At 47.5% G+C, this 25,735-nt stretch overlaps 1 protein-coding gene across 1 annotated transcript in view; it reads left to right on the top strand.

Moving 5' to 3' along the window:
* The first annotated feature begins 4,803 nt into the window (after positions 1-4,803).
* The window catches only part of LOC138665362 (oocyte zinc finger protein XlCOF22-like), a 101,383-nt gene continuing 80,451 nt past the window's right edge, over positions 4,804-25,735 (top strand). The window contains exon 1 of the mRNA XM_069752779.1: positions 4,804-4,857. The gene's annotated coding sequence lies outside the window, so the exon portion shown is untranslated. The remainder of the gene's footprint in view (positions 4,858-25,735) is intronic.

The raw sequence follows: 25,735 nt of genomic DNA, 5'->3' as shown, positions 1-25,735 counted from the left end.
TTTTCTGTAAGTCTTCACAAGGTTGCCACACACTGTTGTTGGTATGTTGGCCCATTCCTCCATGCAGATCTAGTCTAGAGCAGTGATGTTTTTGGCTTTTCGCTTGGCAACACGGACTTTCAACTCCCTCCAAAGGTTTTCTATAGGGTTGAGATCTGGAGACTGGCTAGGCCACTCCAGGACCTTGAAATGCTTCTTACGAAGCCACTCCTTCGTTGCCCTGGCGGTGTGCGTTGGATCATTGTCATGTTGAAAGACCCAGCCACGTTTCATCTTCAATGCCCTTGCTGATGGAAGGAGGTTTGCACTCAAAATCTCACGATACATGGCCCCATTCATTCTTTCATGTACCCGGATCAGTCGTCCTGGCCCCTTTGCAGAGAAACAGCCCCAAAGCATGATGTTTCCACCACCATGCTTTACAGTAGGTATGGTGTTTGATGGATGCAACTCAGTATTCTTTTTCCTCCAAACACGACAAGTTGTGTTTCTACCAAACAGTTCCAGTTTGGTTTCATCAGACCATAGGACATTCTCCCAAAACTCCTCTGGATCATCCAAATGCTCTCTAGCAAACTTCAGACGGGCCCGGACATGTACTGGCTTAAGCAGTGGGACACGTCTGGCACTGCAGGATCTGAGTCCATGGTGGCGTAGTGTGTTACTTATGGTAGGCCTTGTTACATTGGTCCCAGCTCTCTGCAGTTCATTCACTAGGTCCCCCCGCGTGGTTCTGGGATTTTTGCTCACCGTTCTTGTGATCATTCTGACCCCACGGGGTGGGATTTTGCGTGGAGCCCCAGATCGAGGGAGATTATCAGTGGTCTTGTATGTCTTCCATTTTCTAATTATTGCTCCCACTGTTGATTTCTTCACTCCAAGCTGGTTGGCTATTGCAGATTCAGTCTTCCCAGCCTGGTGCAGGGCTACAATTTTGTTTCTGTTGTCTTTTGACAGCTCTTTGGTCTTCACCATAGTGGAGTTTGGAGTCAGACTGTTTGAGGGTGTGCACAGGTGTCTTTTTATACTGATAACAAGTTTTAACAGGTGCCATTACTACAGGTAATGAGTGGAGGAAAGAGGAGACTCTTAAAGAAGAAGTTACAGGTCTGTGAGAGCCAGAAATCTTGATTGTTTGTTTCTGACCAAATACTTATTTTCCACCATAAAATGCAAAAAAAATGTTAAAAAAACAGACAATGTGATTTTCTGGATTTTTTTTTATCAGTTTGTCTCCCATAGTTGAGGTCTACCTATGATGTAAATTACAGACGCCTCTTATCTTTTTAAGTGGTGGAACTTGCACTATTGCTGACTGACTAAATACTTTTTTGCCCCACTGTATACTTCTGTACTTTATCTGGATTGTTTTTGCTCTACAACAGGCAAATAACAGTGCAATTGTTTCTAGTGATTTTCAGCGTATTATATTTAATTAATTTGATGTGACAGCTATGTTTTACTTGATTTCTGAAAGGTAATATAGTCCAATTTGCATGCTATTCTCTTCCTATGTATTTTACAACCTTTTTTTAATTATTTTTGTCTACTATATTGTTACCTCCACTCTGGGCATAAAATAGTGTGCTTAAATTATCTTGCAATTCTACCCTTCTTACACATATAGTCTGGTCGATGTTTTTTGCCCCCCATGTATGGATATATTACAGAATTGCTTGTATAGAGATCTTATATTTATTCCCACTGGTCATTAATTGTACATGGCCTTGCAATGTGATGTCGTATCATGAACTACCCTATAGCCTTTTTATGCTTTTAAGTGTGGTTTATGGACTATTGAAATTTTCTATATTTTGAATTTTCTCCATTTTTTGATAGGAAGATTTGGTAACAGTTTAGGAGATACTGTATAGATTGGTTGGTCTATCTGTAGGATATCCACACGAATAGTCTCAGGATGCTTTAGAGCTGGCATGACACAGTACTCATGGTAGCTGTGACGACACAGCATTTAATCGTAATTACATCAAACGTGGCTTTCTTCGGTCGGTCAAGAATGATAGACTATTGTTTGAATGTTTTATTGCAGCTGCATGCCTCTTATATCAGCTCCTATAGGTTATTGCCTGCTGTCTTTGCAAAACAGGGATGGAGGGCCATTGAACAATCGATGTTTCATAATATTTTGATTATCCAATGTATAAATCCATGTAGCTTGTTGTTCTGCAAACAGTGAAGGACTTGCTATGCAGATTGATTAAATACTCAAACAATGAGAGTTATTCTCATCTACCTCCCCCTGACCTGTGGATGATACCTGAAGAACAGTTGTGAACTATAAAAGGACGATATGCCTCTGTTCCCAGGACGATTCTACAGGATGCCAGCTTAAGGGTCCACGACCCTGGCTGGAAGAATACAGATCTGCTCCATTGATCATCATTGAACCTTCAAAAATGTTCAGAGAATCCAGGTTGGGACAATCAGGCCACCTGGTCACGTATATCAATAGGCTGTCAGCATTCTAAACTTGTTGTTATCGCCTCTCTGTGGGTACCCACCAAAAGCGGGGTGCCATTGGTGAGGGTAGTCAATCCTGGAAGTTCCAAAGTCGCAGCTGCTCTAATCGTGGTGCGTCAGAAGAATGAAACTCTGTAATTTCCACCATCTTGGGTATTTTGCTTGTCCTGCTCTATATGTTATTGTCTTTTGGTGGTTCAGTAAAGGATTGCCATGCCGTTTTACCCTCATCTGTGTTGTCTGAGTAGTATTATGCCAATGGGAAAAGGAGAGCGGGCGTTCAGTGGGATGAGCCTTGGTCCATGTGGTCTCAGGTCAGCAGACAAGAGCACCCACTGACCTCCCCCATATCTCCACAGTAGCGCTCATGTTTTCTTCTCCAGACAATGTCTCAAATAGTCTCCATACACACGATGCACACACAGGTCCGCGCCGTACACAAGATGCACACACAGGTCCAATCTGTACACACAGGTCCACTCTGTACACGTCACACGCACGCACGCAGGTCCGCTATACACGGTCTGGTGTAGACATCATACACACACGTCTGCTCTGTACACATCATATACACACAGGTCCGCTCCGTACACCTCAAACACACACAGCTCTGCTCTATACACATAATACACACAGGTCCGCTCTGTACACCTCATACACACACATGTTCGCTCTGTACACATCACATACACACACACACAGGTCTGCTCCGTACACCTCATACACACAGGTCCGCTCCGTACACCTCAAACACACACAGCTCTGCTCTATACACATAATACACACAGGTCCGCTCTGTACACCTCATACACACACATGTTCGCTCTGTACACATCACATACACACACACACAGGTCTGCTCCGTACACCTCATACACACATGTCCGCTCCGTACACCTCAAACACACACAGCTCTGCTCTATACACATAATACACACAGGTCCGCTCTGTACACCTCATACACACACATGTTCGCTCTGTACACATCACATACACACACACACACACAGGTCTGCTCCGTACACCTCATACACACAGGTCCGCTCCGTACACCTCAAACACACACAGCTCTGCTCTATACACATAATACACACAGGTCCGCTCTGTACACCTCATACACACACATGTTCGCTCTGTACACATCACATACACACACACACAGGTCTGCTCCGTACACCTCATACACACAGGTCCGCTCCGTACACCTCAAACACACACAGCTCTGCTCTATACACATAATACACACAGGTCCGCTCTGTACACCTCATACACACACATGTTCGCTCTGTACACATCACATACACACACACACAGGTCTGCTCCGTACACCTCATACACACATGTCCGCTCCGTACACCTCAAACACACACAGCTCTGCTCTATACACATAATACACACAGGTCCGCTCTGTACACCTCATACACACACATGTTCGCTCTGTACACATCACATACACACACACACACACAGGTCTGCTCCGTACACCTCATACACACAGGTCCGCTCCGTACACCTCAAACACACACAGCTCTGCTCTATACACATAATACACACAGGTCCGCTCTGTACACCTCATACACACACATGTTCGCTCTGTACACATCACATACACACACACACAGGTCCGCTCCGTACACCTCAAACACACACAGCTCTGCTCTATACACATAATACACACAGGTCCGCTCTGTACACCTCATACACACACATGTTCGCTCTGTACACATCACATACACACACACACAGGTCTGCTCCGTACACCTCATACACACATGTCCGCTCCGTACACCTCAAACACACACAGCTCTGCTCTATACACATAATACACACAGGTCCGCTCTGTACACCTCATACACACACATGTTCGCTCTGTACACATCACATACACACACACACAGGTCTGCTCCGTACACCTCATACACACAGGTCCGCTCTGTACACCTCATACACACACAGGTTCGCTCTGTACACATCACACACACAGGTCCGCTCCGTAGACCTCATACACACAGGTCCACTCTGTTGTACACCTCATACACACACATGTTCGCTCTGTACACATCACATACACACACACACAGGTCTGCTCCGTACACCTCATACACACAGGTCCGCTCTGTACACCTCATACACACACAGGTCCGCTCTGTACACATCACACACACACAGGTCCACTTTGCATACATTATAAATCTATCCTAATCCCAAACATAAACTCAACCAACACCTACATAGTCCTACATAGAACAGAGGCTCCTGATCATGGGTTCCCCTGACTCCTCCCAGCCATATGTTTGATCACATGACTATGACATCAGCACAGGTCCTGTAAGCACAGATCAGTCATATATCTAGTGTTCGGCTCTGCAAGTGGAGGTAAGTCGCAGCTGCTCTAATTGCTGTGCGCCAGAATGAAACTCTGTAATTTCCACCATCTTGGGTATTTTGCTTGTCCTGTTCTATATGTTATTGTCTTTTGGTGGTTCAGTAAAGGATTGCCATGCTGTTTTACCCTCATCTGTGTTGTCTGAGTAGTATTATGCCCATGGAAAAAGGAGAGCGGGCGTTCAGTGGGATGAGCCATGGTCCATGTGGTCCCAGGACAGCAGACAAGAGCACCCACTGACCTCCCCCATGTCTCCACAGTAGCGCTCATGTTTTCTTCTCCAGACAATGTCTCAAACAGTCTGAAAAAGCCTTCACTTCATTACAGGACCCCAGTCCTCTGCAGTTCAATCTTTGTAGTCCCTGTATAGTTATTTTATTTGATGACCGCTTCATCACACACAGCTCTGTTCCATACACACAATACACAGACGCTGGTACCCTCCATACACATGATACACACACACATACACAGATCCGCTCCGTACACACAATGCACACACAGGTCCGCTCTGTACACATCACACGCACACGCAGGTCCGCTATACACGTGATACTCACACTGGTCAGGTGTACACATCATACATACGTCCGCTCTGTACACATCATACACACAGGTCCGCTCTATACAGATCATACACACACACGTCCGCTCCGTACACATCATACACACACAGGTCCGCTCCGTACACATCATACACACACAGGTCCGCTCTATACACATCATACACACACAGGTCCGCTCCGTACACATCATACACACACAGGTCCGCTCTATACACATGATACACACAAACATACACAGATCCGCTCCATACACACGATGCACACACAGGTCCACTCTGTACACATCACACGCACACGCAGGTCCGCTATACATGTGATAGTCACACTGGTCTGGTGTACACATCATACACACACGTCCGCTCTGAACACATCATACACACAGGTCCGCTCTGTACACATCATACACACACAGGTCCGCTCCGTACACATCATACACACACAGGTCCGCTCTATACACATGATACACACAAACATACACAGATCCGCTCCATACACACGATGCACACACAGGTCCACTCTGTACACATCACACGCACATGCAGGTCCGCTATACATGTGATACTCACACTGGTCTGGTGTACACATCATACACACACGTCCGCTCTGAACACATCATACACACAGGTCCGCTCTGTACACATCATACACACAGGTCCGCTCTATACAGATCATACACACACAGGTCCGCTCCGTACACATCATACACACACAGGTCCGCTCCGTACACATCATACACACACAGGTCCGCTCTATACACATCATACACACACAGGTCCGCTCCGTACACATCATACACACACAGGTCCGCTCTATACACATGATACACACAAACATACACAGATCCGCTCCATACACACGATGCACACACAGGTCCACTCTGTACACATCACACGCACACGCAGGTCCGCTATACACATGATACTCACACTGGTCTGGTGTACACATCATACACACACGTCCGCTCTGAACACATCATACACACAGGTCCGCTGTATACACATCATACACACAGGTCCGCTCTATACACATCATACACACACAGGTCCGCTCCGTACACATCATACACACACAGGTCCGCTCTATACACATGATACACACAAACATACACAGATCCGCTCCATACACACGATGCACACACAGGTCCACTCTGTACACATCACACGCACACGCAGGTCCGCTATACATGTGATACTCACACTGGTCTGGTGTACACATCATACACACACGTCCGCTCTGAACACATCATACACACAGGTCCGCTGTATACACATCATACACACAGGTCTGCTCTATACACATCATACACACACAGGTCCGCTCTATACACATCATACACACACAGGTCCGCTCCGTACACATCATACACACACAGGTCCGCTCTATACACATGATACACACAAACATACACAGATCCGCTCCATACACACGATGCACACACAGGTCCACTCTGTACACATCACACGCACACGCAGGTCCGCTATACACATGATACTCACACTGGTCTGGTGTACACATCATACACACACGTCCGCTCTGAACACATCATACACACAGGTCCGCTGTATACACATCATACACACAGGTCCGCTCTATACACATCATACACACACAGGTCCGCTCCGTACACATCATACACACACAGGTCCGCTCTATACACATGATACACACAAACATACACAGATCCGCTCCATACACACGATGCACACACAGGTCCACTCTGTACACATCACACGCACACGCAGGTCCGCTATACATGTGATACTCACACTGGTCTGGTGTACACATCATACACACACGTCCGCTCTGAACACATCATACACACAGGTCCGCTGTATACACATCATACACACAGGTCCGCTCTATACACATCATACACACACAGGTCCGCTCTATACACATCATACACACACAGATCCGCTCCGTACACATCATACACACACAGGTCCGCTCTATACACATGATACACACAAACATACACAGATCCGCTCCATACACACGATGCACACACAGGTCCACTCTGTACACATCACACGCACACGCAGGTCCGCTATACACATGATACTCACACTGGTCTGGTGTACACATCATACACACACGTCCGCTCTGAACACATCATACACACAGGTCCGCTGTATACACATCATACACACAGGTCCGCTCTATACACATCATACACACACAGGTCCGCTCCGTACACATCATACACACACAGGTCCGCTCTATACACATGATACACACAAACATACACAGATCCGCTCCATACACACGATGCACACACAGGTCCACTCTGTACACATCACACGCACACGCAGGTCCGCTATACATGTGATACTCACACTGGTCTGGTGTACACATCATACACACACGTCCGCTCTGAACACATCATACACACAGGTCCGCTGTATACACATCATACACACAGGTCCGCTCTATACACATCATACACACACAGGTCCGCTCTATACACATCATACACACACAGGTCCGCTCTGTACACATCATAACATCATTAATCCCGTCAGCACTGTAGCCACATCTGCAGGTGGAGGTGTGTGGGGACTCAGCATTAACCCCGTGAGCACTGTAGTCACTGATATAAATAATGTACGCACTACTAGGGAGTGGTGCTCAAGTAGGTGCCCAAGCTGTGATACTAGTAAAGATGAACTTGGCACACACATAATATGTAGATGCGAGAAATGAAAGTATTTAATGAGGTATAGTACATACAGTGACGTTTCGGTCTATACACAAGACCTTCATCAATGTACTGCAAATGAAATACAAAAACATAATGAAAACGAAGTATATACAAAAAGGGGGTCCAATGTACTGACAGTTAATAGATACACTTAACGCAATTCATTATCAACCGTGACACAAAGGAATAGATACAGACAACAGAATGATGAGAGTAAATGGTTGAATACATCCTGAATATTATAGTTAATATCTTAGAAGCGCCTTTGACATCGTCCACAGTGAGGAATACACCAGTGCAGTCATAGTATGTCGTAATGAGACAAGGAGGAGTGGAGTGATTTGCCGAGCTATTTATAAACCACTATAGGTGGGGTGATCGAATATGATAAAACGGAAAAAACAAGAAAAAAAGGGAAAAAGAATATTGGCCTACCCTCATACAATTGTTACGAGATATCAGGGTCATTAGGGGAACCAGGGTCCTGAGGAAAATGACAGGGTAATGTCTGATTGTCCCATAGGAATAAGTCACAGTAATGCTGTGTGGGATGGGCAGAATAGATACATACCCTGTGAGTAAATGGCTCCTGTTTAATGGGTGGAGGCGGCCACTACGGGTAAAAACAAAAAAGGGGGAGGGCTAAGTTAGAGCGAAGTCCCAAGCTGAGACATGTCGCATAAAGAGTGTATGCCCATGAGCCCGTTAGCTTACCAAGTGAGGGCGCTGTATAGGAGTCACGGACGCAGTGTCCACCGCTTGTCCAGTGTGACACCTAGGTGTGCAGCCTGTCTTTTTATGCGCCCTGTGATATCCATGAGCCTCTTTTTACAGAACCGACTCTACTAGACCTCTCTGTGCACTACGATTAGGACCCAACCACAGGATCACGCTTCCACCTGTTTCCTTTCCTCTGCTGCACCAGCGCTCATAGTACACATCTTGTACTTGTCACACCTTCCTAATGCGCATGCCCACACCGTGGAATGCATACTAGGTCATAACACCACCTACTTACTACCCAATGGAGCGCACGCACTCGTCTTCACATACCCGCGTCACTTCCGGTATATCACTTCCGGTTGCGCGGTCCCGGCTCATGGACATCACAGGGTGCATATGCGGCGCCCCAGTGTCCTGGTCGTCGCTGTGATGTCATTATCCTTTCAAGGGAGAAGTGATGTCATGTCTGAAGGCAATGAAAGACAACCACATTCAGGTATCACACACATGCAACATGTTCACACTCCAGACCAGAAGGGGGAGCTCTAAGCCTGTTTAGGGTGAGCTTCCCTACTTACATCCTGATCTGGAGGAAAAAGAGTTCAGTTCCTGTCAGGCAGTGAGAAGGAGAGGAGCTCTGCTTGCATCACGTGCTGCAACTCCTGGGAAAAGACACCTAAAGGTGAACATACTGCAGAGAGTATGCAGGAAAGCAGAGCACAGGAGAGAAATACCAGAGGGAGATCAGCCAGGAACCAGCTGCTCCTTTCTGAGGTGCAGAAGCCGGTAGCCGGGAACACCGAGGGAGTAACTGTCTCTAAGCCTTGCTCCAGAGACCGGCAGGACAGTCAATTCCAGGTTGGCTGTCCGACCTTTATACCTAAGAAGACACTGTGGCAACTTGTGGGGGTTGGGGCGTCTCTAGGGTCCCTATAAACAAGCCCCAAGCCGTCAGTCATACGGGTTTGTCCTATTCACACCATCTGGGGAACAGAGAGGAAGAAATAACATATAGAACATCTACAAGAGTTGTGAGGACCTTACCGAGAAGCTCAGCAGGGAGGTACTACAACACCCAGGCGCTAGAAGGAAGGCTACTGATTTCCCACCTGGATAAGGGGACTCTGGAATTGCCTTCAGACCGACCGGACTCTGCCTGCCCTGTCATCTGGCGCTCTGGGCTGAGGATACTATCTGAAGTCTTCAGTAAACAAGGTAAAAGACTGCAAACCTGTCTCCTCGTTCTTTACTGCACCTTGCCCATATATAAACTCTTTTACTGGACACCCCTGAGGGCCACGGACCGGGTCAACCACTGTGACATCCTCCGAACCGCAGGACCTGGTGCCGAGTACCCCACTGCCCTACTCTGGGGGCGATCCACATAAAAAAATGCAAGCTGTACCCAGAGGCGTAGCTAGAGCTTTTGCCGCCCGGGGCTGTTCCCGAGTTTGGCGCCCCCCCCCCTCCCCCGGCTCAATACACACAAAGGTTACCAAAAATGGTTTTCCTGTTTTGTAGAACTTAAACTGGGCCTAATGGTGTCACCCCCACATGCCAAACCTGTGACTTAATACCACCACACCATGACCAGGCCACATAGTGACCGAATAATACTACATACAAGGGACAAATACCACAACACCATTTCCAGAACACATATTACCACCACATAGTGACTGAATACTACAATACTGATCAGTAATAAAAAAAAAAAACACAATACTATCACCATAAGTGCCAGTATTCACAGGAGATCTGTACTTAGTATGCAGTGTCTGTGTAGAGGTAATACAGAGATCACTGGTGACATTATACACAGGACCTCTATATAGTATACAGTGTATAGTGTCAGTGTATAGGTAACACTGACTCACCAGTGACGTCTCTAGGTGAAGTCCTTCATCTTTCATCCAGCACAGACCGCCATCATTCCTTCCAGCCAGGACTCGTTTCTGCAGGAAATAACACAGTTATCTCGAGCTCCGCTTGCAGAACACATTACTTAATTTTTCACAACTTCTACATTACATCACATGAAGAAAAAAAGGTGATATAGTGTCACTCTGCACAGTAACAGGACCGCCCCCCCATTTAAAACAGTATACTCAAAAAATAAAATAAATACATCACTGCAGTAATAATATCCCTTAATTAGCCCCTATGGTAACACTATTCCCCATCCTGGCCCCGTTTATCTCATTCCTGGCTCCAGCCATATGTTCTCGCATCCTGCCCTCATGAGTATCCATTCTACCCCATATGATCTCCCCATCCTGCCCCACCAGCCTCCATCGTATCCGTCCTGCCCCATGATCCAATCCTGCCCCGTGTCTCCAATCATGCCCCGTATCTACATTCTGCCCATGCCTCAAGTCCTGCCCCCAGTGTGTCCAGCATATTACCCCCAGTGTGTCCAGCATATTGCCCCCAGTGTGTCCAGCAATCTGCGCCAGTGTGTCCAGCATATTACCCCCATGTTGTCCAGCAATCTGCCCCAGTGTGTCCAGCATATTACCCTCAGTGTGTCCAGCAATCTGCCCCAGTATGTCCAGCACTGCCCCCAGTGTGTCCAGCAATCTGCCCCAGTGTCCAGCATTGCCCCAGTGTGTCCAGCAGTCTGCCCCAGTGTGTCCAGCATATTACCCCCAGTGTGTCCAGCATATTACCCCCAGTGTCCAGCATTGCCCCAGTGTGTCCAGCATATTACCCCCAGTGTGTCCAGCAATCTGCCCCAGTGTCCAGCATTGCCCCAGTGTGTCCAGAAGTCTGCCCCTGGGTCTCCAGCATTGCCTCAATGTGTCCAGAAATCTGCCCCAGGGTCTCCAGTATTGCCCCAGTGTGTCCAGCAATCTGCCCCATGGTCTCCTGTATTGCCCCAGTGTGTCCAGCATTCTGCCCCATGGTCTCCAGTATTGCCCCAGTGTGTCCAGCATTCTGCCCCATGGTCTCCAGTATTACCCCAGTGTGTCCAGCAATCTGCCCCATGGTCTCCAGTATTGCCCCAGTGTGTCCAGCAATCTGCCCCATGGTCTCCAGTATTGCCCCGGTGTGTCCAGCAATCTGCCCCATGGTCTCCAGTATTGCCCCAGTATGTCCAGAAGTCTGCCCCAGGGTCTCCAGCATTGCCTCAATGTGTCCTGAAATCTGCCCCATGGTCTCCAGTATTCAGTGTGTCCAGCAATCTGCCCCATAGTCTCCTTTATTGTCCCAGTGTGTCCAGCATTCTGCCCCATGGTCTCCAGTATTGCCCCAGTGTGTCCAGCAATCTGCCCCATAGTCTCCTGTATTGCCCCAGTGTGTCCAGCATTCTGCCCCATGGTCTCCAGTATTGCCCCAGTGTGTCCAGCAATCTGCCCCATGGTCTCCAGTATTGCCCCAGTGTGTCCAGCATTCTGCCCCATGGTCTCCAGTATTGCCCCACTGTGTCCAGCAATCTGCCCCATGGTCTCCAGTATTGCCCCAGTGTGTCCAGCATTGCCCCCAGACAGAGTCAGACATAAAGAAAAAAAAAAAAAGTAAAATCCTCACCTCTCCCGTTCCTAGCGCAGGTCCGGTGCAGTAGTCAGCGTCTCTCCGGCTTTGCGACGCTCAGGACAGAGAGGCTGAGCGGCGCGCACAGTAGTGACGTCATCGCGCCCTCTGCTCTGAGACGTCGCAGAGTCAGAGGACGCTGCAGCTGCCGGCGCCACAGGAACCAGGAGAGGTGAGTATTAGAGCGGGGGGCGGGGGCCCCGGGGGTGGGGGGAGCCTGGTCGTGGCGGCAGACGGCGCCGCCCGAAGATTTAAAGGGGCGTCTTTTTTTTTTCTCTTTCTCCTCCTGCAGCGCCGGACGCCCCCCGCATTGTGCCGCCCGGGGCGGACCGCCCCCCTCGCACCCCCCTTCTTACGCCACTGGCTGTACCTGAAGCATTTCTGAATCACTCCCATGGCACCAGAGAGGGCAGCAAAGATAAAGGTCGACCAGTCACGTCTGGACATAGACATTTCAGGTACAACCTCCACACTGCCTAACCAGCACCACAGATGAAGGGTGAGACAGGCTTGGACACAGGTGCACAATCAAACAAAGCCTAGGGCAGGGCTGCTGTATGTGTGTACAGCAGCCTAGATCAATCACAAAAAAACACAAAGAATGGCGTACATAACCCAGCACGCATGGCAACAGTGGTGGTCAACCACAAACCAATATCAAAGTAAAAAAGGGGGAGAAGCCAGCGCTGCTTATGGTCAGAACGCAAAACAAAGTGTACATGCACATATTGATTTCTAACTGTATTTCAAAAATGAGACATTTAGCAAACAATTGATCAATTCTTTGAGCCACCCCGCCACGTCATGGCATTCTCATAATGGGGCAGTCCTACTCTACATTTTTTGTATTCGCTGTGCTATTACGGCCTCTAAAAAGCAAGACCACATTAAATGCAATCTGTACCTAAAGCATTTCTGAATCACTCCCATGGTACCAGAGATGGCAGCACAGATAAAGGTCGACCAGGTCTGGACATAGATATTTCAGGTACAACCTCCCCACTGCCTAACCAGCACCACAGATGAAGGGTGAGACAGGCTTGGACACAGGTGCACAATCAAACAAAGCCTAGGGCAGGGCTGCTCTATGTGTGTACAGCAGCCTAGGTCAATCACAAAAAAACACAAAGAATGGCGTACATAACCCAGCGCGCACGGCAACAGTGGTGGTCAACCACAAACCAATATCAAAGTAAAAAAGGGGGAGAAGACAGCGCTGCTTATGGTCAGAACGCAAAACAAAGTGCACATGCACATATTGATTTCTAACTGTATTTAAAAAATGAGACATTTAGCAAACAATTGATCAATTCTTCTCCCCTCTTTTGCTTTGATATTGGTACGTGGCTGACCACCACTGTTGCCGTGCACGCTGGGTCACGTGCGCCATTCTTTCTGTGTTTCTGTGACTGATAGGCTGCTGTACACACATACAGCAGCCCTGCCCTAGGCTCTGTTTGATTGTGCACCTGTGTCTCAGCCTGTCTCACCCTTTATCTGTGGTGCTGGTTTGGCAGTGTGGAGGTTGGACCTGAAATTTCTATGCCTGGACCTGGTCAACCTTTATCCTCGCTTGCCCCTCTGGCGCCATGGGAGTGATTCAGAAATGCTCCAGGTACAGCTTGCATTTAATGTGGTCTTGCTTTTAATTTATTTAGGAGGCCTTTATGGCACAGCGAATATAAAAAATGTAGAGTAGGACTGCCCCATTATGAGAATGCCATGACGTGGCGGGGTAGCTCAAAGAATTGATCAATTTTTTGCTAAATGTCTCATTTTGAAATACAGTTATAAATCAATATGTGCATTTGCACTTTATGTATTGCATTCTGACCATAGGCAGCGCTGGCTTCTCCCCTCTTTTGCTATGTATCTATTCTGCCTATCCCACACAGCATTACTGTGAATTATTCCTGTGGGACAATCAGACATCACCCTGTCATTTTCCTCAGGACCCTGGTTCCCCTAATGACCCTGATATCTCGTAACAATTGTATGAGGGTAGGCCAATATTCTTTTTCCCTTTCTTTCTTGTTTTTTCTTTTTTCCGTTTTATCATATTCGATCACCCCACCTATAGTGGTTTATAAATAGCTCGGCAAATCACTCCACTCCTTCTTGTCTCATTACAACATACTATGACTGCACTGGTGTATTCCTCACTGTGGACGATGTCAAAGGCGCTTCTAAGATATTAGCTATAATATTCAGGATGTATTCAACCATTTACTCTCATCATTCTGTTGTCTGTATCTATTCTTTTGTGTCACGGTTGATAATTGAATTGCGCTAAGTGTATCTATTAACTTACTGTCAGTACATTGGACCCCCTTTTTGTATATACTTCGTTTTCATTATGTTTTTCTATTTCATTTGCAGTACATTGATGAAGGTCTTGTGTATAGACCGAAACGTCACTGTATGTACTATACCTCATTAAATACTTTCATTTCTCGCATCTACATATTGTGTGTGTGCCAAGTTCATCTTTACTAGCACTGTAGCCACATCTGCAGGTGGAGGTATGTGGGACTCAGCATTAACCCCGTCAGCACTGTAGCCACATCTGCAGGTGGAGGTAAGTGGGGACTCAGCATTAACCCCATAAGCACTGTAGCCACATCTGCAGGTGGAGGTATGTGGGGACTCAGCATTAACCCCATAAGCACTGTAGCCACATCTGCAGGTGGAGGTATGTGGGGACTCAGCATTAACCCCGTCAGCACTGTAGCCACATCTGCAGGTGGAGGTAAGTGGGGACTCAGCATTAACCCCGTCAGCACTGTAGCCACATCTGCAGGTGGAGGTATGTGGGGACTCAGCATTAACCCCGTCAGCACTGTAGCCACATCTGCAGGTAGAGGTATGTGGGGACTCAGCATTAACCCCTACAGCACAGTAGCCACATGCCATCTGTAGCGCTGTACAACGATGAGTCCTTACTGTATTAGATTCTGTTTTTTCCCTCCTGACTAGTGTTGAGCATTCCGATACTGCAAATATCGGGTATCGGCCAATATTCGCGGTATCGGAGTTCCGATACTGAGTTCCGATACTTTTGCAATATCGAATACTGGAATCGGCGGAAGTTCCCATAATGCTATGAGCCAGTTTGATTTAATTCAACCAATGAGGAATCCTAAGAAGTGTGGGCACATCCTGTTATGCATGTTAGGCATGTAACTAATGGCATGACTGTGATTGGGTGCCGAAATGATGTCATGATGCACTATAAAAGCCGCCGCCATTTTGGGTTCACTCTCCTGTGAATTCAGTTAGGGACAGGACCCTGCTGTCCTGACTGAGGAACAGTTTGAGACAGCGATTTGCTTCATTGTGCTTTACCCAGGCTACTGTAGCAACCGCTGTGTGAGAAGCTTTTTTTTGCCTTGCAGTGCTGTTCACGGCTGTCTGCAAGGTCTCTGTGTGTGTGAGTGCAGCTCACGCTGCAGTGTATTCTGCAGCCACATCTGGTTGTAGTCCGCTCAGTGTGCGTCACTGCCTCATACTGTTACATTGTCCTTTTTTGCATTTGTGCTGCTGCACATTTTTCCTGATTTCTCCTACTAGTGTGTTTCAATCCGTATCCAGCTAGATTGCGTGCAAACACTATATAGGTGTAGATAGAGGAGCTTTTCTGCAGCCTTGTGACCTGCAGCCCCAGCCAGATTAGTATTAGCCTATTTTTTGGAGCCTTATCTATTGCATGTAGGTTACCTTCCTGCATTGTAATAGCTACAAAAAGTTTGTGATACTATCGGTTTGACATCTTTGGGCACATCCATTTTTTTTGTAAAAAAAAAAACCTAAATAAAGTTCACCAAACACTCCACTTTACAGTTGTGTAGGCCACATTAGCTCATATTAAAGTCTAGTCCACACTTTATAAAATTTGTGTTTCTTATACCTGTTAGCAGCTGTTCAGGAATAAGCACACTAAGCCCTTAGTACTTTTCTGCCTATCTTTATCAGTCTACCAAGATGAAGAAGGCAGGGAGTAAGGCACGTGGTCATGGGTGTGGAGTTTCTGCACGGAGAGGACATGGGGATTCTGTGCCTACTGCGGGCACCAGTGACTCAGCATTCCCCAGTTTTACCAGGGAACAGTCCTTTATGCGCAGCTTTGTAGGAGCTCGCCGTACCCCACTGCTGCGGGACAAACAAGTGAAAGCCATTGTCGGATGGATGGCAGCTAACGCATCGACTTCAATTAGTGAAACATCCTCTCATGTCCAGAGCACTGAAGAGCACCCATCTGTCTCTTCACCACCTGCCAAATTGCCCAGTCAGAGAGCCCTGGACAGGAGCCATCTCTACTTCTGTTCTCTGAATCTCTTGGCTTGGAAAGAGGGGGCTAGCCAAGCAGCATTCGAAAAATGGAAGAAGAGGCAGTATGCAGTGATGGGTAACTGCTTTGTCTCTCTGAATCTGAAGAGGCGGGTGGGCCAGTGCCTAAGGTCAGCACACCTCAGTACGCATCTGATGATGAGACTCAGGTGCCACTTTCTGGTGCGTACTGTGCTGCCGAGACTACCCAGGAGAAGCAGTTGGAAGAGGGTAGTGTAGATGATGAGGTCCTTGACCCATCATGGCGAAAAGTACAGGAAGGTGGTAGGAGCAGCTCTGAGGAAGAGATTCCCCGAACGGCCCAAAAAGGAGGGAGAGGGAGGGGGCAGACTGGGTTGTCTGTAGCCTCCACTTCGGCACCCATTAGGAGCATGCCTCTTCCAAAACCCAAAACGAGCGCTCCCAAGACTTGCAGTGCCTGGTCATTTTTTGACACAGTTGCAGATGACATTTGCTTTGTCAAATGCAAGCTGTGTAATCAGAAAGTGAAAAGAGAGAAAAGTGTCAGCAACCTCAATACCACAAATATGTGGATACATGGGCGGACCAAGCATGTGGTGGAGTTACAAAAACACACTGAAGACCTAGGGCAACCTACAGCGCCACCTACCACCTCTTCACCTCGTGCTGTAGCCTCTTCCTCCAGCTCACACACAGCTGGTTCGGCTTCCTCACAGGATCGCTATGGAAGAACCTCTGGCACTGTTGTACAGAGACACAGTGTAATTCCACCCACAGCACCACGTTCCCTGTCATCCTCACACTCCCAGGACAGTCTACATCCATCGGTAGCACAGGCATGGGAGAAAAAGCGCCCATACTCGGCAAACCACCCCCGAGCACAGGCTCTGAATGCTGGCATTGCAAAACTACTGTCCTTTGAGATGCTCTCATTCGGGCTGGTGGAGACTGACACCTTCCGTAACTTCATGGCATTGGCAGTCCCACAATACAACGTGCCCAGCCGCTTTTATTTCAGCAGGCAAGCTGTTATGATCTGGTGGCCTTGGAGCAGCATGAGACGTACTCTGGAGAAGGTGGCACCTGTACTGACCGCAAACCCTGAACTTAGCAGCGCAACTAGAAGTAGCCGTGGGGGGTACCTAACGCTCCCTAGACCCCTCGACACAGCCTAAGAATTAACTACCCCTAAAGACAGAAACAGGAAACTTATCTTGCCTCAGAGAAAATCCCCAAAGGATAGACAGCGCCCCCACAAATATTGACTGTGAGAGGAGAGAGAAATAACATACGCAGACATGAAATCAGGATTTAGCATAGGAGGCAATACTAGCTAAAAAGAAAGGATAGAACAGAGTACTATGCGGTCAGTATTAAAACACTAGAAAATATCCACCACAGAAAATACAAAACACCACATCTGACTAAAGACATGGAGGGTATATCTGCATCTCCAGAGACACAGCTAGGCTGCAAAAAATCCTTCACAACAAGGCTGGACAAGACAAAACATGAAAAATGCACAGAACCATAAGGTCCACAGCAGGTGGACAGCAAAAACAAAGCCAGGACTTATCTTTGAAAAAAAGCACAGCGAACAGGAGAGACCAGAAGGGATGTGAATCCTCCAAAAACAATGGACAACTGGCACTGACTAAAGGAACAAGCAAGGCTATATAGCCCAGCCCAAATTGCAAAAAATAGATACACCTGACAAATGCTGCGATCCAAATACCGCAGCACTACCACTCATAACCACCGGAGGGAGCCCAAGAGCAGAATTCACAACAGTACCCCCCCCTTGAGGAGGGGTCACCGAACCCTCACCAGAGCCCCCAGGCCGATCAGGACGAGCCAAATGAAAGGCACGAACCAAATCGTCAGCATGAACATCGGAGGCAACAACCCAAGAATTATCCTCCTGGCCATAACCCTTCCATTTGACCAGATACTGAAGCTTCCGCCTCGAAAAACGAGAATCCAAAATCTTCTCAACCACATACTCCAACTCCCCATCAATCAACACCGGGGCCGGAGGATCAACAGAGGGAACAACGGGCACCACATACTTCCGCAACAAAGATCTATGGAACACATTATGTATGGAAAAAGAAGCTGGAAGGGCCAAACGAAAAGACACTGAATTGATAATCTCAGAAATCCTATAAGGACCAATAAACCGAGGCTTGATCTTAGGGGAAGAAACCTTCATAGGAACATGATGGGAAGACAACCAGACCAAATCCCCAACCCGAATCCGGGAACCAACACACCGACGACGGTTAGCAAAACGTTGAGCCCTTTCCTGAGACAACGTCAAATTGTCCACCACATGAGTCCAGAAACCAGGACAATCAGAAGGCTCAACCTGCCCAGAAGAAAAACGAGGATGAAAACCAAAATTACAAAAGAAAGGTGAAACCAAAGTAGCCGAACTAGCCCGATTATTAAGGGCAAACTCGGCCAATGGCAAAAAAGCCACCCAATCATCCTGATCAGCAGACACAAAGCATCTCAAATAGGTCTCCAAGGTCTGATTAGTTCGCTCGGTCTGGTCATTTGTCTGAGGATGAAATGCAGAGGAAAAGGACAAATCAATGCCCAGCTTGGCACAAAAGGCCCGCCAAAACCTAGAAACAAACTGGGAACCTCTATCGGACACAATATTCTCCGGAATGCCATGCAAACGAACCACATGCTGAAAAAACAACGGAACCAAATCAGAAGAGGAAGTCAATTTAGGCAAAGGTACCAAATGAACCATCTTAGAAAACCGGTCACAAACCACCCAGATAACCAACATCCTCGGGGAAACCAGAAGATCTGAAATAAAATCCATAGAAATATGCGTCCAAGGTCTCTCAGGGACCGGCAAAGGCACAAGCAACCCACTAGCGCGGGAACAGCAAGGCTTAGCCCGCGCGCAAATCCCACAGGACTGCACAAAAGAACGCACATCCCACGACAAAGAAGGCCACCAAAAGGACCTACCAACCAAATCTCTGGTACCAAAAATCCCAGGATGGCCAGCCAACACAGAACAATGAACCTCAGAAATCACTTTACTAGTCCATCTATCAGGAACAAACAGTTTCCCCACTGGACAGCGGTCAGGTTTATCAGCCTGAAATTCCTGAAGAACCCGTCGTAAATCAGGGGAGATGGCAGAAAGAACCACCCTTTCCTTCAGAATGCCGAAAGGCTCAAGAACCCCAGGGGAATCAGGAAAAAAACTCCTAGGGAGGCAGCGTCGGACTGCGGTGTCTGGGGCCCACAGGAGGAATTGACCCTAGGGGCCCATTCTACAGCTATATCCAAATACCTATATGGTTACAGATACAAGAAATGTCATAGGGATCTATGACTGGCACTACCAGGTCATCACGGCAGATAACTCATCACATATGTCGTTTTATGAGGTTGGCATCAGTTATGGAGCTGTTGTGATATCACAGCCCATTGTGGTCAAGGGAGATGCTGTAATATTTTGGGTGAGTGACATTACAAGGGGAGTCATTGAGACACACAGCTTCTGACAGTACAACCTTTCCAAACATGTAAAACGCTGTATAATCACAATTATGTATCGCTCAGTTGAAAGGGATTGCCCAAGACCAAAGCCGCCCATCAGTGCTCATAACAATGAGATCCAGCCCCAACATCACTGGAAACCTGCCAGTGCGGGAGGTGAATATATATTTACTAGATGGTGGCCCGATTCTAACGCATTGGGTATTCTAGAATATGCATGTCCACGTAGTATATTGCCCAGTCTCGTAGTATATTGCCCAGCCACGTAGTATATTGCCCAGGCACGTAGTATATTGCCCAGCCACGTAGTATATTGCCCAGCCACGTAGTATATTGCCCAGGCACGTAGTATATTGCCCAGGCACGTAGTATATTGCCCAGCCACGTAGTATATTGCCCAGGCACATAGTATATTGCCCAGCCACGTAGTATATTGCTCAGCCACGTAGTATATTGCCCAGTCACGTAGTATATTGCCCAGTCACGTAGTATATTGCCCAGCCATTTAGTATATTGCCCAGCCACGTAGTATATTGCCCAGCCATGTAGTATATTGCCCAGCCACGTAGTATATTGCCCAGCCACGTAGTATATTGCCCAGGCACGTAGTATATTGCCCAGCCACGTAGTATATTGCCCAGCCACGTAGTATATTGCCCAGGCACGTAGTATATTGCCCAGCCACGTAGTATATTGCTCAGCCACATAGTATATTGCCCAGTCACGTAGTATATTGCCCAGTCACGTAGTATATTGCCCAGCCATATAGTATATTGCCCAGCCACGTAGTATATTGCCCAGCCACGTAGTATATTGCCCAGCCACATAGTATATTGCCCAGCAACGTAGTATATTGCCCAGTCACATAGTATATTGCCCAGTCACGTAGTATATTGCCCAGTCACGTAGTATATTGCCCAGCCACGTAGTATATAGCAGAGGCACGTAGTACGGTAAATTGCTCAGTCACGTAGTATATTGCCCAGCCACATAGTATATAGCAGAGCCATGTAGTATATTGCCCAGTTACGGAGTATATTGTCCAGCCACATAGTATATTGCCCAGTCACGTAGTATATAGCAGAGGCACGTAGTACGGTATATTGCTCAGTCACGTAGTATATTGCCCAGCCACATAGTATATAGCAGAGCCATGTAGAATATTGCCCAGTTACGTAGTATATTTCCCAGTGACGTACTATATTGCCCAGCTACGTAGTATATTGCCCAGTGACGTAGTATATTGCACAGCTACGTAGTATATTGCCCAGCTACGTAGTATATTGCCCAGCTACGTAGTATATTGCCCAGCCACGTAGTATATTGCCTAGCCACGTAGTATATTGCCCAGTCACGTAGTATACAGCACAGAGCCCCGTAGTATATTGCCCAGCCACATAGTATATTGCCCAGTGACGTAGTATATTGCCCAGCCACGTAGTATACAGCACAGAGCCACGTAGTATATACAGCACAGAGCCACGTTGTATATTGCACAGAGCCACATAGTATATTGCACAGCGACATAGTATATTGCCCAGCCACGTAGTATATACAGCACAGAGCCACGTAGTATATTGCACAGCGACGTAGTATACAGCACAGAGCCACGTAGTATATTGCCCAGCCACGTAGTATATTGCCTTCCTCACTGTGTCACGTCACCTGATTTCCTGAGGACCCCTTCCCCACTGTGTCACCTAATTTCTTGAGGGCCCCCTGTGTGCCCCTTTGGGGCCCTTCCCCAGAGGTGAAATGGTGGGAGAGGTGACCGGGCCCCACATCAAATTAGGAGACAGTGGGGAAGGGGGACCACAGGAAATTAGAAATTTTATATGGGGGCCCCCCAGACCCACACCTTGTGTCACCGCTTTAGATTGCAGGGGCCGGGGGGGCCTCCCATAACTGTCTCAGTGGCTGTCTACTGTTGCAGCCTGCAGGCATATTTTACTCACATACTGTCTTACATACATTAGTACATTGATTTATTACAATAGTAGTGACTCACTAACTAAGACTGGAAATTCCTGGACTGTCTCTGAACCATCAGCTACAGGCAGCGCAGCACTGCAGCCTCTCCGACTCCGACTATGAATGATAGTGCAGGACGTAGTGCGCCAGTGCAGGCTCTGTGCTGCTTGGGCAGGAGGACAGTCGACCAATCACAGCACAGCTCACTCTGTGCTGTGACCTGTGAGGTCACACAAAGCAAAACTAATGCTGATTGGCTGCATGTCAGCCAATCAGCATTAGAATACCGTAGTCCAACCAGACCACAGAACTAGAAGAGGAGGCGGAGTTGAGAAGATCATGAATGATGCTCATGCAAATCAAATGTATAAAATGGTGAGTGACTCCTGACTGGTGCTGGTGGGGTGAGGAGCGGTGGTGCCGTGGCCGGGTCTGCTGAGCGGCGAATCGCTGCGCACGGGCTGCCTGCTCTCAATAGCATGATAGCAGCCAGGCAGCCAGTAGCGCACAGTCGGCACTGCAGCGGCTGCAGACAGTACTAGCCACTGCACTGTCTGCAGCCAGCCCAGCACTGGGCGCGGCGCGCGGTAATGAATGGTTCACTAGTGTGGTGATGTGATGTCATGTCATGTGATGTGGAGAAGGAGCTGCAGCGCGGCTGCACTTCTCACACAGGACATGAGATGATCAAACTATGCGAGCGTAAATGAGGCAGCCTGGGCACTGCAGGGACAAATGAAGGAGGCAGGCAGGGCCAGGGGGCGGGGCCCACCGGAGGATTCTCCGGTGTCCCGGTGCCCCAGTCCGACGCTGTAGAGAGGGCATCCGCCTTAACATTCTTAGTACCAGGAATGTACGAGACCACAAAATCAAAACTGGAGAAAAACGGACCATCGAGCCTGTCTAGGATTCAGCCGTTTGGTAGACTCGAGGTAAATCAGATTCTTATGATCGGTAAGGACCACAATACGGTGCTTGGCCCCCTCAAGCCAATGTCGCCACTCCTCAAATGCCCACTTCATAGCCAACAACTCCCGATTGCGGACATCAGGCGAAAACTTCCGAGAAAAGAAGGCACACGGTTTCATCAAGGAACCATCAGAATTCCTCTGAGACAAAACGGACCCTGCCCCAATCTCAGACGCGTCAACCTCAACCTGAAATGGAAGAGAAACATCCGGCTGACGCAACACAGGGGCAGAAGTAAATCGGCGTTTAAGCTCCTGAAAGGCAGAAACAGCCGCAGAGGACCAATTCGTCACATCAGCGCCTTTCTTTGTCAAATCGGTCAGAGGTTTAACCACACTGGAGAAGTTGGCAATGAAACGACGATAAAAATTAGCAAAGCCCAAGAATTTCTGAAGGCTCTTCACAGATGTGGGCTGAATCCAATCATGAATGGCCTGAACTTTAACCGGATCCATTTCTATAGATGCGGGAGAAAAAATGAAGCCCAAAAAAGAAACCTTCTGCACTCCAAAGAGGCACTTTGACCCCTTCACAAATAAAGCATTATTACGGAGGATCTGAAATACCATCCTGACCTGTTTCACATGAGACTCCCAATCATCGGAAAAAATCAAAATATCATCCAAATATACAACCATGAATTTATCAAGATAACTCCGAAAGATATCATGCATGAAGGATTGGAACACAGATGGGGCATTAGAGAGTCCGAATGGCATCACAAGGTATTCAAAATGGCCTTCGGGCGTATTAAGTGCAGTTTTCCATTCGTCACCCTGCTTAATACGAATAAGATTATATGCCCCTCGAAGGTCCATCTTAGTAAACCAGCTAGCCCCCTTAATCCTAGCAAACAAATCAGTAAGCAAAGGCAGAGGGTATTGAAATTTGACCGTGATCTTATTCAAGAGGCGATAATCAATACAGGGTCTCAAGGAGCCATCCTTCTTGGCAACAAAAGAAAAACCTGCTCCCAATGGTGAAGAAGATGGCCGAATATGCCCCTTCTCCAAAGACTCCTTAATATAGCTCCGCATGGCGGCATGTTCTGGCACCGACAGGTTGAAAAGTCGGCCCTTAGGGAACTTACAACCTGGGATCAAGTCAATAGCACAATCACAGTCCCTATGCGGTGGAAGGGAACTGGATTTGGGCTCATCAAATACATCCTGGAAGTCTGACAAAAACTCAGGAATTTCAGAAGAGAGGGAAGAGGAAATTGACATTAAAGGAACGTGACCGTGAACCCCCTGACAACCCCAACTAGTCACAGACATAGATCTCCAATCTAACACCAGATTATGTACCTGTAACCATGGAAAACCCAGCACAATATCATCATGCAAATTATGCAACACCAGAAAACGACAATCTTCCTGATGGGCTGGCGCCATGCACATGGTCAGCTGTGTCCAAAACTGAGATTTATTTTTAGCCAACGGTGTAGCATCAATGCCCCTTAAAGGAATAGGGTTCTGCAAAGGCTGCAAGGGGAAACCACAACGTCTGGCAAATTCTAAGTCCATTAAGTTCAGAGCGGCGCCTGAATCCACAAATGCCATGACAGAAAATTATGATAATAAGCAGATCAAGGTCACAGATAACAGAAATTTAGGTTGTACAGTACTGATGGTAACAGAACTAGCGATTCTATTTGTACGCTTAGGGCAATCAGAAATAACATGAGCAGAATCGCACAACCTATTCTGACGCCTGAATCTTTGTCGTTCAGCTGTAGACAAAATAGTATCACACTGCATAGGCTCAGGGCTCCGCTCGGAGGACAACGCCACAGTGTGAACAACTCTGCACTCGCGCAAGCGCCGATCAATCTGAATGGCCAGAGACATAGAATCACTCAGACCAGCAGGCGTGGGGAACCCCACGATAACATCTTTAACGGATTCAGAAAGACCCTTTCTGAAAATTGCCGCCAAGGCATCCTCATTCCATTTAGTCAGTACAGACCATTTTCTAAATTTCTGGCAATACGATTCTGCCGCTTCTTGACCTTGACACAGGTCCAGCAAGATTTTCTCAGCTTGATCCACAGAATTAGGCTCATCATACAATAACCCCAATGCTTGAAAGAAAGAATCAACATTAAGCAAAGCAGGATTGCCAGTTTCCAGGGAAAATGCCCAATCCTGTGGGTCACCACGCAGCAGGGATATGATGATTTTAACCTGCTGAATGGAATCACCAGAAGACCGGGGTCTCAATGCAAAAAACAGTTTACAGTTATTTTTGAAACTCACAAATTTGGATCTGTCACCAAAGAATAAATCAGGAGTGGGAATCCTAGGTTCTAAGGCAGGAGTCTGAACAATATAATCTGAAATACCCTGTACCCTAGCAGCAAGCTGATCCACACGAGAAACTAACTCCTGAACACTCATGTTATTACTAGGTTCCGCAGCCACCCAGAGATTAAGAGGGAGGAACAGGCTAAGGAAAAAAAAATGGCTCAAAACCTTTCCTCCCTTCTTTTGAGATGCAATTAACTCATTGTTGGCCAGTTTTACTGTTATGATCTGGTGGTCTTGGAGCAGCATGAGACGTACT

This window comes from Ranitomeya imitator, chromosome 2 (genome assembly GCF_032444005.1).
Source record: "Ranitomeya imitator isolate aRanImi1 chromosome 2, aRanImi1.pri, whole genome shotgun sequence".
Classification (NCBI taxonomy): Eukaryota; Metazoa; Chordata; class Amphibia; order Anura; family Dendrobatidae; genus Ranitomeya; species Ranitomeya imitator.
The sequence above is the reverse complement of the archived record's forward strand: the minus strand, read 5'-3'. Positions and strand labels throughout refer to the sequence as shown.